At 42.6% G+C, this 14,689-nt stretch overlaps 1 protein-coding gene and 1 long non-coding RNA gene across 2 annotated transcripts in view; one reads left to right on the top strand and one right to left on the bottom strand.

Annotated features, from left to right (window-relative positions):
* The first annotated feature begins 384 nt into the window (after window positions 1–384).
* Window positions 385–14,689, top strand: part of tead3a (TEA domain family member 3 a) — a 40,216-nt gene continuing 25,911 nt past the window's right edge. Inside the window, exons 1-2 of the mRNA XM_086047468.1 lie at window positions 385–471; window positions 696–747. The gene's annotated coding sequence lies outside the window, so the exon portion shown is untranslated. The remainder of the gene's footprint in view (window positions 472–695; window positions 748–14,689) is intronic.
* On the bottom strand, window positions 2,943–13,654 carry LOC147152937 (uncharacterized). Its single transcript, XR_015089030.1, has 3 exons — window positions 13,352–13,654; window positions 3,700–3,767; window positions 2,943–3,624 (listed from the first exon to the last, which is right to left on the bottom strand). It is a non-coding gene; the product is annotated as an uncharacterized LOC147152937 (long non-coding RNA).

The raw sequence follows: 14,689 nt of genomic DNA, 5'->3' as shown, positions 1-14,689 counted from the left end.
TATGAGCAGTTTTACCCAACCAGTCAGCTCTCGTGAGGTTACCTTTCTCAGGTAAGACTGAACAATGAGTTTGAATTGCATTAAATGTTTGGTCATGATAACATTATTTTGCTAATTGAATCTGCATACGTTATACAATACAATACAATTTTATTTATATAGCGCATTTCACAACAACAACAACAAAATAGCAATAATATAACAAGTGAAAGCAATAAATCAACACAAAATACTATGTACAATAGATTCCAGAAAACTGTCAGTCTCACGTCGAATCAAATAGAAATGTGTCTCCAAACGGCTTTTAAAAATGGACAGAGAGCGGGCTTGCCTAACATTTAATGGAAGGTCCAAAGAGAAGGACCAGCAACAGAAAAGGCCCGATCCCCTCTGAGGCACCGCTTGGTCCTCGGCACCTCGAGCAGGTCCGCAGACCTGAGGCTTCGGGAAGGTGTGGAGGAGCTCAGAGAGGTACTTGTAAACAAATTTAAGCATCTTAAAATGAACCCTAAAATGCACTGGTAGCCAGTGAAGGGAGGCCAAAATTGGGATTATGTGCATTGCATGTGCATGTACATTATGAAATTCCCCAGTGAAACCGACCTCCAAACGCGGAAGTCTTTCCTATTTCACTTTGTAACTACTGAACTCGGATTATTGTTGGTTGTCTAACTAACTTTTCTCACACTTTGTAGGTTTCCCAAACATTAAAGGTCTCAGGAAGCAGTCGGAAACAGCTGTCAGGAGGTAAGGTTTTTTTCTACTAGTCTTTCTCCGGTGATTGCTGTGAAGTTAAATTGATAAATCACATAATATCACAATGTTTAATCAATATCAGTTAAATACAAACGTTAGTGATATTTATTTAGAAAGCCCACATTTCACAGGTACATTTCAGGATCTTGTTACACCGATTGAATATTGAATATTTTATTAACCCTAGAACACTAACGTCGGGTGATTTTCACGCACACATTTTTTAATGTGATGTTTTGTTTCGAGAAATTAAAGAAAACAACTTCCAATTCGGCATACAGTGTTGTACTTTTACATAAGTTTATGAAAAATTTATTTTATCCGGGATATTATAGCGGGTTAAATGTACCCGACGTTAGTGATGGTATTACGGTGTTTCGATGGTAATTTCAACGTTAGTGTTCTGGGGTTAATATTGTAATATTTATTATCACAGTGAGTGTTACATACAGTGGTGGTTTAAACATTTATGTAATCATTAGAAAAGTACATACTATACATTCGGAAAGTATTTACAGCGTTTCTTTTTCCACATTCCACGTTACAGCCTCACCGCAAAATGAAATAGTTTTATTTTTTTTAAATTCGACACGCAACACCCCATAATGACAATGTGCGAAAGTTGTGTTGTATTTGTTTGTGTACATTTTTTTCATGATTTAAAACTAAATCATCAATTCTACAAATGTGTTCACAGCCTTTGCTCAATACTTTGTTGATGCACCTTTGGCAATAATTACAGCATCATGTCTTTTGAATATTTTGATACCACAAGCTTGGCACACCTATCTTTGGGCTGTTGTCTACTCATCTTTGCAGCACTTCTCAAGCGCTATCAGGTTGGTGCGTCGGTGCTCACCCATTTTCAGATCTCTGCAGAGGTGTTCGATCAGATTCAGCTTTGGACTCTGGCTGGGCTTAGGTTCGTTGTCCTGTTGGAAGGTTAACCTTCACCCCCGTCTGAGGCCCTGACCACTCTGGAACAGGTTTTCATCAAGGATATCTCTATACATTGCTACATTCACCTTTCCCTCAATCCTGACTAGTTTCCAAGTTCCAACCACTGAAATCATCCTCACTTCATGATGCTGTCGCCAGCACGATTCACTGTGGGGATGGTATTGTTCAAGTGATGAGCGGTGCCTGGTTTCCTCCAAACATGAGGTTGGCATTCATGCACAAGAGTTCAATCTTTGTCTCATCAGACCAGAGAATTTTCTTTCTCTCGTGTCTGCGAGTCCTTCAGGTGCCTGGCAATCTCCAAATGGGCTGCCATGTGCCGTTTACTAAGAAGATTCCATACAGACCTGATTGGTGGGGTTCTGCAGAGATGGTTGTCCTTCTGGAAGGTTCTCCTCTCTCCACAGAGTGCCGCTAGGGTTCTGACAGAGTGGCCGTCGGGTCCGTGGGGCCCTTCCTGACTAAGGCCCTTCTCCCCCAATTGCTCAGTTTGGATGGGCAGCCAGCTCTTGGAAGAGTCCTGCTAGTCTGGAACTTCTTCCATTCATTGGAACCTTCAAAGCTGCAGATTTTTTTCTGTACACTTCTCCCAATTTGTGCCTCAAGACAATCCTGTCTCAGAGGTCTACAGGCAATCCCTTAGACTTCATGCTTAGTTTGTGCTCTGAAATGCACTCTTTTCCTGTAGGACCTTAATGTCTACTTAACTGAATTTCCCACGCTAGACCCTAATTAAGCTGTAGGAATGTCTCAAGGATGGTCAGTGGAAACACGATGCGCCACAGCCCAATTTTGAGCTTTATGACAAAGACTGTGAATACTTATGTACATGTGATTTCCTTGTTTTTTTAAAGTTGCAAACATTTATTCATTTAAAACACTTTTTTCAAATTGACATTATGGAGTGTTGCGTGTAGAATTTTCAGGGGAAACATGAATTTATTGTATTTTGGAATGTTGCTGCAACATGACAAAATGTGAAAAAAGTGAAACCCTCTGAATACTTTATGGAAGCAATGTATGCTAGTTTTGGTGTTTATCTAAATGAGTAACTATATGTAATCATCGCATGAACGATTACATACGCTGTATATGGAGCCTATTCCCCAAAATATGATTGTGATTATTTGGTGCATTTTGCTTGGCGCTATATGATCTGTGTTGCTTTTACTTAAAGTGAGGCATCTAATGTCTTTTGTATCCACACTCAAACAGAAGCAAGGTAATTCGACTCATTTGAAACAACTTTATTGTCATTTACAAACTGAAAGATAGTCACATGACACTTACAATGATGGGTACATGCATTCTTCAATACTGTACGTAATCTAGTGGTTTCCTGCGCCTCTGTGTAATTATTATCTATCTTTGCCAGAAATGTATATTGACATGCAGAACATTGTGTTGGACATGTTGCTATTCATACAACAAAAATAATAATAATAAGATAATATAAATAACAATAAAAATGTGTTCAAATAAACAGACCCAGATTTCACATTGAGCACATTTGTGAGTTTAGTATATTGAGACAATTATTACCGTCCAGTCTACAGAAAAAAAAACATTTTGTGACATTTTTGTTTGGTGGTGTTCCTTGAGATTTTTCTAATGTCAAATGCCAGCTCTATTACGGTTGGGAAACAGTGCCAGTTGTCTGTGAGCTTCTCAAGGAAGGCAATAGACTGTATAGTTATCACCTAATTAAGGTGTAGACCCACCAACGAAACTATACAACCTACTACCTCACCCTGACAAAGCCCATTCAAATTCACATCCACCTGTGACGTAACCAAATACACCACTTGGAGCAAACGGTCACAACAATCCGTGTATGCTGCCTGCATGTTCTCTGACTGGCCAGTGTAGTTGTCACCTGGGCGACGGATTGGCTGAGTAAGCTGTCTCCTTGGGAAAGACAGTAGATTGTATAGTTATCTCGAAAAGAGGCTACACGACCCTCACAACTATTCAATCTACTACCTCAGGCCCAAGGGCAGCATTCATGTTGCCTCGCATGCTGGCGCCATCAAGGTCGCACGACTGTGATGCTACAAGAGAAACAGACAAAAGGGTTATCTTTGTGTTTTTGCTCAAATGCATTCAGGTCAAAACAGTCAATTATATCATGCACTCCTTCCAAATGACCTGATATATCAATGTGAATATTGTGTAGAAAAGTGGACACTGGGAACAAAATGATTAATTATTAATGCTGAAAAATTTCCAAAGAGAGCAAGTGCTCGATTTAATTATTAGTTAAAATATATCAGACATAAGCACACTGACAGGAGAAATGTGTGAAAGACAAACAAAGTACTCACTCACTGGCTTCCTGAGACTCTAGCATGTGATTGAAAGAGAAAGAAGAAAAAAAAAAAAAAAACGAATCGCCTCTGTGGCAGGAGCTCATTTCCGTTTTGCCAAAAACGGAGCTCATTCCAGCGGGCTATCCCTGTGCTGCTCCTCAGATAAAGGTAGACACACACACTCCGGAACATTAGCAAACATGGCTGCCGGCAGCTGCCTCGGATCGAATACAAGGCTGGGATTCTGCCCTCCGAAACAAAACAAGGAAATACAAAATGGCGTTGTGCGCACCGGCCATTTTAGGTCTGCAGTAAAACATTTTTTCCATTGTAATGTCCCCTGGTGCTGTTCCGTCTCGAGTGATGGAGACTCGAACTTGTGCCAAACGGCAACTCGCAGCCAACTCATTCAGATGACACAACCACAGATTAAGATCGGGCATGTAATGTGGCAGAAAAAGAGTTACTGAGTATTTCAAGTAGCGAAATGTCTGCAAGGTACACGACTCACATAAATTAGCATACATCCTGACGCAGGTCCAGACTAGCCCGTCATTAACATCCATAGACTCTTTTAGTCTGATTTGAAGACCAGACAGGCATAGGGCGGAGGTGGGGGTGGGGAATGCGTTGGCATGATGCCCACCCCTGCAACAGAGCCAATGGCACATCTACAAGCTATGTTTGGCCAGAAAGAAAACAGCCCCTGACTGGAGTGGACAGTCTAATATTGCAGTGGCACAGTGACAATGTAGTTAGGGGCAAATATGGGTCACATGGCTGAATGGTCTGCTTCTGGGTCAATTGCATGTTGGCATCACAGGCCAGACACAACGGAGACAGAACAGTATCACTAAAAGGTGCCTTTGAGAATTTCATATCGTCGCTGTCATGCGAAAAACACTTATCTCCATTTTTTTTTTCATTTTCTTATTTTGACATGAATGGTTTTTCCGCATTACAGACATCGTATTAATGTGAAGATTAAAAATGTTTCCAAAATTGGAGATGAGTGTTTTTCACAGGACAGCGACGATATGTTCCTTTGAACTTCATATCAGTTGTATCAAATAGATGTCATGCAGTTAGAAATGTATATTGGTCAAGCTACCACACTTTTTAAAAATTATTATTATTATTATTATTATTTTTATTATTATTATTATTATTTCCTGCAAACAGACAGTGTTGCTGCAAACAGCAAAATACTGTATGTGATCTTGCTGACAGGATGGACAATGACAAGGTGGACAATTTTGGCCAATGTCAGCATTTTATGAGCACATGGAGGACATTTGCTTGGCAACATGTTTCAGTTACCAAGCTGCAGTATCCTGTTAATCAAATATATTTTGAATTTCAGAATGTTTTTAATATCAATTAAAATTTCACTAAGACAGGGTGGACATGTTAAGCTTGACAACATCCAACTATACACACAATGTTACGAAAATTACGAAACATAAGTGTGAATATTTATTCTGCAAATAGGTTTCAGTCCCCAATGAAGAAAGACAAAATGCTGATCATAATGTCACTGAAAACGTAATAGTTTTTGTTTCGTTGTGTTTTTGAAGGGGCAGTTACCCCATAATGACAGGGTGGACAGCAATTTCAGGGACACATGCAAAATGATCATCCATCCATCCGTTAGCTATACCGCTTGTCCTCACAAGGGTCGCGGGCGTGCTGGAGCCTATCACAGCTGTCTTTGGGCAGTAGGCGGGGGACACCCTGAATTGGTTGCCAGCCAATCGCAGGGCACACAGAGGCAAACAAACATCCACACTCACAATCTCACCTAGGGGCAATTTAGAGTGTCCAATCAACTTACCATGCATGTTTTTGGAATGTGGGAGGAAACCGGAGTTCCCGGAGAAAACCCACGCAGGCAGGGGTCGAACCCACGACCTCTGAACTGTGAGGCGGACGTGCTAACCAATCGACCACCGTACCGCCGCAAAATGTTCAATCTGAAAAAAAAAATAGGATATACGCGTACATGATCAAAACTTATTGTGGACAATAAAACCATTTTTAAAATGATTTAGGATCATTTAACCACTTATTACACACTGTAGTTAGCATAGCAGTGTGTGGGACATGCCAAAATCCCATCCAATGGGGGAAAACATGGTTTAAAATAAGGGGAACACATTTTAGGAGACTTATCATTACTCTGGTATGTGTACAAATGTCTGGCCACTTATAATAAAACTTCAGTCTCATTACTATACATTCTCCTCCCTTTTCTTGATAACTTGAGTGATTCAATGAGGACACCAAAAGCACTTCATGTGATATTGACCCTACTCCAAACTGTTGTGAAGTTAAGGTCCATCAATCTAGTCATGTGAGGTCTTCTGGGTGTAACATTTGGTGCTCATGCCTTTTCAGTAGCATGGGAATGAGTGCATGTTCCCGTAAATCCACGTCAGCAAGCTGCAAGATGACAGCTTGTGGACAGTTAAAAAAAAAAAAGAAAAATTGTGCCAATCAGCATCCAAGATTCAAGTGACAACTACAGTATACGTGTAATTTCGAACGACTTTCATTTGACTAGTTCAATGCTTCCAACTGTGTAGTAATACTTTGTGGAAGGCCCTGTCCCTGAATCAGGTGAAGTCGCATGAAGCCACGGAACCCACAACCTGGTGCCAGCTTCGCATTTATCAAACATGATATGTTGTCCGTCCGATGGCTTAAATTACGGGTAGTTTCCCATGACTTAGTGTGAGGGTTCCAAAACTCTGCCAATGTCCAGCAAAATCACCATCTCAGCTCACCAAAGAACCAATACAGTATCGATATCATGCCAACAGTGAATACAACAATAAGAATAAAGTCAATGAATTAAACTAAGGCTATGTTCACACTGCAGGGCGTGATGCCCAGTTTTGATTTTTTTTTTTTTGTTTGATCTGATCTTTTTATGTACTCGTTCACATTCCAAAAACAAATTCGGCTTCTAATGTGAATGCAACGTGTCTGTGATGCAAGTACGATGTCGAGTGACGGGCACAGAAAAACCGATGTCGCGTAGCACAGTGTTTACGGAAGTGGTCCCGCATGCAGGGGCTCATTTAATCTCATATCGCCAGATTAGTGAGGCGGGAGGACCTAGAAATATTTTGGGAATATAAGGCAACGTTCCTCGATCTTCCCATTTCATCGAGATGTCCAATATAGATGACGCAATGTCATTGCTGCGCGTCATAAATGAAGTGCCTGCGTGGCTGATTTACTACTATCACCACACGTCAACTTTATGCTTCATGTTTCAAGTGGGATTAAATTAAAGTCAAATATAAAGACAAGATTTATACTCGAAACAACCTTGCTGGTTCACGGATGGCTCTCAGTAGTCTCCCGTCTCAACCACTCTCCCCCGCCCGCGCAAAACGCATATTGGGCTTTTGATAATGTATAGGTCGAATGTGTACAGATGGGCGTTCATACTGCAGACGCATTACAAAAATATCCGATTTATATATCAAAGAGGCGGATTTGAAAAAAATGTGAATTGTACTGTTCACACTGCATGAAAAAATCAGATATGGGCAAAAATATCGGAACCGAGCTGCAGTGTTAGCATAGCCTAACATAGGGGTGGGCGATATGACGATATTAGATCGCTAAGGGGTTTAACGTGTTAACTACCTCATAAAGCCGAAAGATCGTTTGATCGTCTACAGGGCACGTTCTATACAGTTTAGCTCTATGGCGGCGCATAGCCGCTGACACATTACTGACCAACCAATCACAGCATGCAAGTGCACCGTACGTGACACTCCCCGCCTTCCTGTTTGTTTGTATAGCGGGAAGCTATAGCGGAAAGTCACCACGAAGTGGAGTTGGTCCCGAAAAAAAACTCCACATCCACAGTGTCGATTTGGTTTGGCTTTTCCTCTGAGGATAAAGCGCAAACCAGTTATTTGCAAAGTTTTCAGAGACTCGGTTCGGACGTCAGATGGCAACACAACAAACCTGTTTAATCAGTTGCGGAGACAGCACCCAAAAACTTACGCCGACAGCCAAAACAAACGGAGATCAGACACATGGTAGCCAGAGGCAGCCGCTAGCTCCAAGCTAACGCAACCCACGGTAACACAGTCACTCCGTATGAAAAAACAAGCAAGCGGTGTAAAGAAGTAAATGAGGCAGTGACGTATTACCTCGCTAAAGACATGATTCCCATTAAAACAGTGTAAAACGGGGGATTTAAAAGGTTCTTCAAAGTATGAGAACCGCGTGACGAGCCGTGTTTTTATGTTTACGTTATGTTACCTTTTATGTTTACATCTACTGCACGTTTTGATAAAAATTGTCACGATTCAAATTAAAACCTGTTCAGAAAGCTTAGCTGTCTTAAAATGTCATTGTTTTTTCTTTTAGAGTTTTATATACATTTTAAATACGTTTTGTGTGTTTAACATGAAGAAAATGGTAAAAAAAAAATGTGCAAATTAGTCTAAAAAAACAATGTAAAAAAAAGAAACAATAAAATATCATGATTGTGATTTTATATTTTTAAAAATCATGATTTGATATTTTTGCCGTATCGCCCACCCCTAGCCTGACATAAACAAATGATTTTGGTTCTGGGCATGTCACATTTATGTAAAACACACAATTAAACTCGTATATCAGCCGACACCCAAAAAATAGTCAGCAGCTGATCAAAGTCGAGTCAAGGAAATACTTGTCAGTCTCCCCAGTCATGAAGAATGCTTGGCACAAATACAAAGTGGTCACCAGACGACTGCAAAAGAATGTGTCTCTGTCACTCTTTTGGTCTCACAGTTTCTCGCCAAGCTTGATGCCAAGAATGGGCAGTGTCTGTGTGTCTGGCAGAATTTCAATGCGGGAGGGAAGGAGGCAAGGGAGGCGGGGGATTTGGCAGAGGATTATGCTAGCTAATTGGTTGAATGAAGAATTCCCACAATTAAGATGATCAAAAAAAAGGATTCATCTGGGTTGTCATGCTACGAATCCAAAGTCACTTTACTTATTCTACTTTCTCTCAATCCTTTACGTTTGCGGAAGAACTGCCACCGAGCTGCCCGCTTGGCATGGTGCTCGCACTTAATGTTCTTGAGCTCCTCATTAGCCAGTCTGAAGCACAAAATAAAGCATGAACACACAACGCATGTTCTCAACCACAGTGACACACTTGTTTGACCCGAACCGTCAGTGTAACCGATGCTGCTTTGCTACATGTTAATTGCATGGAAATACCTCTGATGCTAACGGTGGGCAAACATGAGTGACTCAGATAATGCCGAAGTAAAAGCTCCATTGTGTCCTTATCACATTGTCCCACCATCTTTTCAAACATAGATTAGTCTGTATTCCTAAAAGCTTGATTGGGGCTGAACCAACAAGTCAAAGGCATCGACGTTTAACGCTTGAAATCGACTTTCCGTTAATCACGTGTTTCTGTTATCTTGTTTTCTAATTGGTCAATTTACAGAGGACCTAGGACTGGCTTTTCTGCGACTGTCACAGCGACTGTATTTCTTTGTGAAGCAGCGAAATGTCAGGCCAACAAGGTGAGAGTCGTACTCCTTCACAGCTCCGGGAAGGTGAAAAAAGGATGTTTGTGCACTGTAACAGAAAGAGTAACTGAACTCACGTGGATAGCAGTTAGCCTCGCTAGATTCGGCTATTCTGATCTCCGCTAGTCTTAAAATTCTAATTCAATATCCATCGGGACCATAGGATTGTTGGCGTGAAACAAGTGCAGCGGCATGAAGGGAAGTTCCTTCTATATTGCCAAAATGTAACGTCCCAAAATATGCGGACAACAAATGTCGGGAAACTTTATTCATATCGCAACATGGATCAGACAACAAGACACTGTCTCGTAACACTTGTCGCATTATGGCATACGACAGAATTATGCAACAAACCTTTAACCAAAATTAGACCAGTAGTACAGTCACTTGCAAATTATGCAAGTCAATCGCCATATACAATAAAAGCGAAAAAGTAAAATAGCAACAATGAAATGGAGAAAATGCTTAATTTTTTTGGAGCCAGGCTACGATGTTACAAGGCGCTATGCTAAAGAATGCAAGATGAAAGCGGACAGTTTGTCAAATATAAAAACATATGCAGCGTTGCCACTAACAAGTTACAACAACTTACAACAAGTACATTCAGAATAATAGTGTACTTTTTAAAAATATATATATTTCTTATTATGCCTGTCCGTCGAAATATGTCTTTACGTGAAAGGTTGTGGACCTCTCTACGGTGCTGAAGATAAATCATTTATGAATTGGTTCAACTGATCACATTGTAATCGGCTACAAGAAAATCTTTACCCGGTCAACCCCTAAAACGTTGCAAGTTCATTTGCAATGTCATGGGCTTTGTATAAGTATCTTTGTTTCTCCTCTGTTAGTCTTATCTGATATTCTGATCAGATATTCTGATCTTATTTAGTTGATCTTAATCGTTCCATCGTTTAAGAATTCTGTCTTAAATTAATTGAGGCCAAATGGAGCGCAATACTTAGCTACAACCAGCAGGGGTGCTGTTGATTCAATCGTTTGATGTTGGTAAAAATCAACATGACGTTGGTTTGATCCGCACTATGTCTACTTCCTTGGGCGACACCGGAATCAAAATTCAGAACATTCAAAGAGAAATGATCCAGACCATTAAGTATAATAACAATAATAATAATAATAATAATGATAACAGATCTTAAATATTTGCTCATCTCTCATTAATGTATCTTACTGACCACATTCATGTCATTACAAGGACGGCACCCAATGAAGGGTTCGCGCACACACAGATAAATACACTACAATACATTTCTGTAAATCCACGGTGAATTAACAACAGTGTTTTACTGTATTTCATAATTGCAAAATACTGTGAAATATTCATCCACAGCATGTATATCAACAGTTAAATCGATCTCTTAGCAAGAACAATAGATAATAATTTAACAGCATAAAATTATGGATTGCTGTACATTTCGGATGTCAAAACAGTATCGTACTGTACTTTTTTATTTTTAATTGTAAATTACCGTTTGATATTTATCCCCGCATGTAAATGAACAGTTAATGCTTGGTTAGGAATAACACATTGTAATTTAACAGTATATAACAGTATTTTGTGTCAAGCAGTAGGCAGCACATTCCTATCCCCACCACTTGACTGAAAATACGTTGCACTTTTTTATGAATCGCCTTGCGTTAAAATTAACCACGCGGATTTCGTCCCCACTGTTTTGGCGAATGATGGGAACACCAGATACTCATCTGTAAAATTTGATAGCTATATTGCTCCGTTTCCCCGTCAATACCTTGAAATGGGCCATCGGGGTTACATTTTAACCTGCGACCAGGTGAATAGTGGTGCATTCGTGTTGCTGGATGAGCAATAGTCTTAAGGTAGAATTGAAGTAAAATACAAGAATCCTCAAAATACGGGACGGCCGCAGCTAAGGAAGTACAGATGGTCGTCCAGTAACCGAAGGGTTGGCTGTTTGAATCCCGCTCTGTCCGAGTCATGTGTCGTTGTGTCCCTGAGCAAGACACTTCACCCGCCTTGCCTCCGCTGCCACTCACACTGGCGTACGGCTGGGTGTGAATCTTTGGTGGTGGACGGAGGGCGTACGCTGGCTGCCACGCTTCTGTGGCGACATAGCCGACATAGTTTCATGGATAATATCTATTGTGAAGCGCTTTGAGTGTGTTACAGAAAAGCGCCATGTAAATCTGATGCATTATTATCAAATTTAATATCCAAACTGGCGTAAAAATACCATAGCACAGTTATTCTAATGTCAAGTACCCTAATCCAAAATACAGTAGTATTCTGTTAAAATAAATTACAGCAGGTGCAATGTAAAATAACAGAAAATTACTGGTGTGCCTGCTGCTATTTTACAGTGAAATTCTTTACAGTGTGCGCAATTTCATATGAAGGTTTTGGCATGATTCGGATGAAACAGCTGCAGCTTCCTGTGCGGCACCAGAAACTTCCTGTCCCCTTGCTGCAAACAGCGACGGGTCAAGTCAGCCAAGATATCAGCAAATAAGCTTCAACAAGGAAGTCAGCCCGATTGCCTCAAGGAGAAACATAATGACGAAACACACAAAGTTCATCTGAGGATACGCGAGGTGGTGGGGAGGGAGCTGGTGCCACTCCCATCTCTCTTCCTATCTCATGCACCCCTTGTCTGCCCTTTTCTTCTATCTATCTCTCATCACTCTCACATGATGAGGCGAATAAAACAACTGCCGGATAATGGAATTTATTTGCATCCTAACGCCCAAACCAGCCAGCGACTGAACACGTCGGCCCGACGTGACACAATCTGGACAAATAGGCCGAGGAAAGATGGCGCCTCTGCCGTTGGTACACACGTGGCATCGCGGCGCCATCTTAGAACCAAACGCGAATGAGATATGAACCAAAGTCTCCGAAATGCAGATAGAAATGTGTTTATGTTCTCATAAAGGCAGCAAGAAGCCATCCAAATGCTCACTTTTCGCCTTCCAATGACGCACGTGGAGTGCAAAGGCATTTTTGCTCATCTACACTTTTCTTCTTCTTCTTCTTCGTCTGTGTCAGATGCGTTCAACCTGCCTCAATTTCATGATGCAAACGATCGACACAATCCACAGAGGATGTTAAGGCAAACATTCCAGCTGCCGCTTTCGAAAGACTGTCACGCCGCTCGATTGTGCAATGCAGAAACGTGTTTATCCCTTTAAAAAAAAAAAAAAAAAAAAAGTTTTTCCTTAAAGACAAAAGTGCAAACATTGCATGAAGGGAATGAGAAACACTGTGTTACTTATCACAACAGCTCACGCTGATAAGAGACGTCAGTCGCCCTGCGTTCGTGATCCTTTGAGAGGTAAACTTGACCTTAAAGTGACGAGAACCTCGACGGTTGCTCGCCACTTTCAAAAGTGCACAAACAGAACCCACACTGGCGCCCGCCGTTAGACGCCATGACACCTGTTCGCCATGGAGAACCACGGAAAGATTGTTCACCGCTTGGTCCGAAAAGCAGAGAGGGAGGGGGTGAGACCAGCATGAGAAAGGCGAGCCAAGAGAGTGTGAAGGGACGCAAGAGACAGCAGGGAGTCCCGGAGTCCCTCTGAGCTCGACAAAAGTTTCTCCCGCTTTGCCCGTCGAGCCAAAATGGCGCCGTGCGGCGTGGCAGCTGGCGACCACCGACACGTTTTACAAGCCCAAGATCGCGGCGAAGGACGGAGGAAGTAGGAGAGCAACGTGACAGGGCAGCGAAATAGACAGCGAGAGGTGTTTCAGGGGGGAAAAAGAAAAAATACCTGGAGCCTGTATGTGAGCGCCGACCTGGGCCGGAGGACTGGAGGAGAAGAGGGCCATGATGGCGGGAAGACGGGAAAAGAGAGGAGTAGAGCACACCCTCTGAGAGCAACACCCCTTTTTTTTCCCACAATCCCCTCCTCCTGACGTGAGTGCGTCTGCTCACGCGCAGGGTGACACACAGCCCTACAAACACAAATCCGAAAACGAGCGCCGGCGACTCGAGCGGACTCCGAAACGGAGGCGGGCGCCCGAGACAAACTCCCCGATGCGAGGAAACGAAACAAACGCAACAGACGCCGGTCGCAAACGTGCTCACATGCTCAATTTGCCAGCCTTTGGATCGCCCTCTGCTCTGGCCTGTGCTGTATTTGCCTCCGTCTGCCTGCCCACTTTGGCACCGCTGCCAAGAGGGAAAGAGAGCGAAGGGAGGGCGGCCGTACACACGCACACACACAGAAAGAGGAAGGGAGGGACACAGTGTCGCGAGAGAGGGCGAACAGAGAGGAGGAGTCGGCCAAGGGGAAGCGTGGAAAGAAAAAGAGTGTTACAGTAAGAAGTCACGTGAATTGTCCCGAGCAGATGCAGTGACACATAGCGGTGGCAAATACAGCAGCTGGGCCGCTCGTGTGTTAATGGCCGGAGGCACACCCGCTCGCCTTGTTCCGCCTTGACGCAGTGACAGACAGGCGGCGAGAGAGAAACGAGCTGGCGCCATATTGTTCGCTCTCGCCACGTTTGCTCGGTGTTAGAGGTGCCGCTTGATGCCGGAAAGAGTCAACAGGGGAACATTTGGAGAACATTAAGAGTCAATATTCGAAAGAAATGCCCAGTTTGAGTCGCTGCCTGTGAGTGACCTCAATCATTGGTGAGAAACAGAAAGCTACTTTCTCTGCCCCTGTCCGTGGGCCAATCACGGCCCTCGAAGCACACGGGCCGACCAATGTGAGCTCACGGCGGAGCTGACATCATTTCAAAAAATGCAGAAAACTGGATAGACTACCCCCCCCCCCCCACCCCACCCCCCTTACTTTTCACAAGCACCTGAGGATGGCACATTTTTCGACGGGTTCTCCCAGTCCTTCAAACACTCACCCGGGAGATAGAAAAAAAGCAATGATCCAGGAACTCCACTTGAGTCTTTACTTGGAGATAGGGGACACACACACACACACACACACACACACACACGCACACACACAGCTGTACTGTACTCAAGCACACATGTGGAGCTAACAATCCAGTTGTTCCATGGAGGCTCAAACTCAGCCAAGAGCTCGGACGGCCCCTCCGACCTGACGTCACGTCTCCTTTGTTGTTTATGAATTTATTTCTCTCCT

The sequence above is a fragment of the Filicampus tigris genome, chromosome 1, assembly GCF_054856515.1.
Source record: "Filicampus tigris isolate MCC_2025a chromosome 1, RoL_Ftig_1.0, whole genome shotgun sequence".
Lineage (NCBI taxonomy): Eukaryota > Metazoa > Chordata > Actinopteri > Syngnathiformes > Syngnathidae > Filicampus > Filicampus tigris.
This window is presented reverse-complemented; position numbering and strand designations above follow the sequence as displayed.